Source organism: Molossus molossus, unplaced genomic scaffold (assembly GCF_014108415.1).
Source record: "Molossus molossus isolate mMolMol1 unplaced genomic scaffold, mMolMol1.p scaffold_m16_p_2, whole genome shotgun sequence".
Classification (NCBI taxonomy): domain Eukaryota; kingdom Metazoa; phylum Chordata; class Mammalia; order Chiroptera; family Molossidae; genus Molossus; species Molossus molossus.
This window is the reverse complement of record NW_023425355.1, coordinates 136,634,441-136,638,719: the sequence shown is the minus strand read 5'-3', so window position 1 is coordinate 136,638,719 and position 4,279 is coordinate 136,634,441.

Sequence of the window (4,279 nt, the reverse complement as noted above, 5' to 3'; positions counted from 1 at the left end):
CAAGTTATTGAACAGATGACACTGAGAGGATTAGTAGTTTCTTATTGTTGCTGTAACAAACCACTGCAAACTTGGTCGCTTAAAACAACACTAACTTATTTTCTTACAGCTCTGGAGTTCAGAAGTCTGAAATCAAGGTGTTGTGAGGGCTGTGTTCCTTCTGGAGGCTTCAGGGGAGAATCTGTTTCCTTGCCTTTTCCAGCTTCTAGAGTTTGCCTGCATTCCTTGGCTTGTAGCCTCTTCCTCCATCTTCAAAACACATCACTCCACCCTCAGGTTTCATTACCACATTTTTTTGTTTCTCTTTGGCTTTAACTCTACTTGCTCTATTTTATAAGGACCCTTGTAATTACATTGGGCCCACCAGTTAATTCAAAACAATTTCCCAAGATCATTAATTTAATCACATCTGCAGAGTCCCTTTTGCCACATAAGGTGACTTAGTCACAGGTTCCAGGAATTAGAATGCAGTCATTTTTTGAGGGAGGAGCCATTATTCAGCCTCGCGCATAGAGTAACCATAAACATGATGATGAGGTATTATAAAGAGCAAGGATATGGAGTTAGACACACTGGAGTTTAAATCCCCACTCCAGCTCAAGCTGTGTGACTTCTAATGAATTTCTTAATTTGGCTAAATCTTTGTTTTTCTGCAAAACTATAACTCTTACTGTGATAGAGATGACAGCTGTCTATTAAAATTTTATACAACCTTTGGAGAATATGGTGACTGGAAAGCAACTTTCCAGACAGGGACTGCATTTCTCAATACCATTTGCATCTAGGTAAGGCCCACATGACTAGTTTCTGCCAAGTGATGTGTGTCACTTCCCTTCTGAGATGCCTATGAAGAAGGGATGTGTTCTTCATGTTCTCCTCTCCCATATGCTGGCTCTATGTTGACTCCCAGATGACCTTGAAAGCCTGGTGATGAAGATGGTAAAGCTTCCATTAGTCTAGGTCCCTTAATAATAGTATGGAGCAGAGTCCCTCCTCTTCTCACTGCCAAAACAGACACCTGCATGGGACTGTAATGTGAGCCAGAAATAAATTTCTATTGTGTTAAGCTACTGAAAATTTAGGTTTATTAATTACAGCAGCTAGCATTATCTTAAGCAATGCATCTACCTTATGGGCTATTATTAGCCCCTGGGTCTATAAAATGAAATCATGTGTAAAGCCCATCTTAAGAGACTAAAGGACTCACAGATTGAAAAGTCACAAGCTTTTATGCCTAGAGCAGTGGTTCTCAAACCTGAGTGTGCACCAGTATCCCGAAGGGCTTGTTAAATCACAAATGCAAAGCCCCACTTGGAGAGTTTCTGATTTGGGGGTGTGCCTCCTGGCACCCCTAACCTCTCTTTGGGCTTATCTCTCTTGCCTGTGTTTTCTGCTTGGCCATGACCTCTATGAGGGCAGGCACTGGGTCTAACTTGTTGGTAACTCCATCCCAGAACTAGCATAATACCTGTCAAATAAAAGGCCTCCAACAAATATTGGGGGAAGGAAAAAGTTGGATCTTCAGCTTCAAGGGCTGAGTTAAAACCAATATGCTTCAGTTAAAGGGTTTGACACTTTATTCATTCCTAAATGCCTTGACTGGGGCTCTTTGTTCCCATGATCCTGTTAAGGCAGGAGAAGTTGCAGCAATAAAAATCTATGCTGTGGTGTGCCAAGTAGATTTTCACTTTTGTTGGTATCTCTTTGGAAAGCTCCTGAGATTGATGAAATAGTTTGTATCTTGGAATGTATATCCATTCTCTTATCAAGCAAATTTTATTTTGCTTTTGCATTCTGTGGGTTTAATATACAAGTGAACATATTCACTTGAATACATTGGAGGATTTTCATTTCAGAGATCTCTGACAATTCAAGAAAGTGCATGGATTCTATTTTCTCTCTGTGGGCTTCCCTGTGGAACATAAAGAGGGCTCCAATAATCAGCAATCCCTTCTCTTGGGCTTCCCCACACCCACACCGAGGCTGAGGGGGTAGCCTCCTCCTGTGTGATGGGAGGGAGGCTGGGATAGGGGCGGGCCAGGCCACAGAAACAGCTATTAAAAAGCAAATGTTATCTGGAAAAGAGCAAGAGGGGTTTTGAAGAGACAAATTCTGTGTACTTGGCATTTTTGCCTGTGGTAGACCTGAATTCTATCTCTCTGTGAAGTAAGAAGTTTGTAATTAGCAATTTCAAAGAGTCATTCTGAATTCAGCAGCCAAGGGCAGGAGTGCTGTCAGAATTCCTGGGCCACAGGCTTTCATCCAGGCTGGTGGCCACAGCCAGGACCCAGAGGAGGCAGGAAGGAGGCTGGCTGCATTTTGGTCAGTCTGCTTAGTGCACTGGCCCTCCTAGAATTGTGACAAGAGAGGGCAGCCTTTCCCAGATCACAGTTGCCCACTTAAGTCACCTTTAGAGACCTGAGCTATATCCGATTTCAATTTCTTGGGTTAATTTATACTTAGCTATAAACAAGCTCTTATAAAAGCTGAGAACCAGCAAGGATAAAGAAGCTGTTTTTTCTTTCCAGACTCTTTCTTCTGATTGGCAGTGAAGTGAGGTTTTCTATAAAGAGACTCCAAATTTTTCCCTCAGGGGTTTTGAAGGGTGGTATTGGGGAGGAGGTGATGGGCAATTCAGTCCATGCTTGGCTCTGTGTTGGAGGCTTTCACTTGTATTCAGGCCAGGGAAGGGGAAGTTGTGTCCTGTCCCCCTAGGGACCTAGAATTTAACTGTAATTCACAGCATGGTGCAATGTGGGAAAATGTAAACATGGCTATGTGGCCAGCCTAGGCCTCTCAAACTCAAGTTAATTGCTGCCTAAATCTCCTCGCTCAGCGGATGTTTCAGTATCAAGCTATTCTCTAACTAAAGTCTTTAATTTTACTTCAAGCATTTGGGGAGATGTGGTGTTTTATGTAGTAATTTTCTGAGAGCTCTGTTTTCTCCATTTCAAATTGTTGCTAATATAGCATATTTGGAAGCTGGTACGATTTCTATCTATTAACCTCATCTAAACTGCTAAGAGGAGCCTAATTCTGGATCATCTCCAACCCTCTGTGTTTTGTTTTTATTTCTCATTTTCATTCTGAACTTTCACAGTTTGGTTTTCTTCCTCTGGGTTTTGAATACCAGGCTTTACAATGATTTGGTTCATTGGTAGGTTCATTTCTTTGTGTTACCATCTAGTGTCCACTGATATCTTAGAATTGTGCAGGATCTGCGTCTCAAAAGCTTATAATGAGTTGCCTACATTTTAATATCAAGTTCTTTCTTCCAGACATGGTAGTAAAATAAGAGGTTACTGAATAAGTCCATGTGATTTTTAAATATATACATATAAATGAATTCTCTGTTTATGATTGCCGAGAGACTATCTTTAAACTTTTTCCTTTAGTCTCCAGTTAAATGTAGTTTATAAATGGTTTCTAGCAATTTGGCACCTTTGAAATATTCAAGTATGAGCTGGGATTTTTTTTTTCAGTTTTATTGCAATATAATTGACAAATAAAATTGTAAGATATTTAAAGTGTATATCATGATAATTTGATACATGTATACATTGTGAACGAATTCCTCTATCTAGTTAATTAACATTAGCTCACATATTTATCTTTTTAAATGTTTGTGTGTGTGTGTGAGAACATTTGAGTTCTACTGTCTTAGTGGATTTCAATTATACAATACAGTGTTGCCCACTATGGTCATCGTGCTGTACATTAGATCTTCAGACCATATTTACCTTACAGCTGAAAGTTTGTACCCTTTTACCAACCTCACCCTATTTCCCCCAGCCCTTGGCAACTACTTTTCTACTATCTGTTTCTATGAGTTTGACTTTTTTTTTTTTTTTATTCTACATATAAGATACTGTGCAGTACCTGACCTTCTCTATCAGGCTTATTTCACTTAGCATAAGGCCCTTAAGGTCCATCTATGTTGTTGCAAATGGGAGGAGGATTTTCTTCCTTCTCATGACTGAGTAATATCCCATTGTGTGAGTGTGTGTGTGTATGTGTGTGTGTATAATATGTACACAACATATATGTTGAATATATATAAAATACTATATATTATTATGTTATATATAATAATACACTACATTTTTTTATTATGCAGATTGCTTTATTTATTTTACACCTCTAATGTGCCATGGACAGTCCTAGGTGTTATGAAGTTTCAGAGATTGTTTTGTTTTTGTTTTTGTTTTGGGTGGCAAAATTATGTTCTGTGACTGCTTCTGTCTTTTCAAGCCATTTACTTAGCACAGGTTCACCGTGG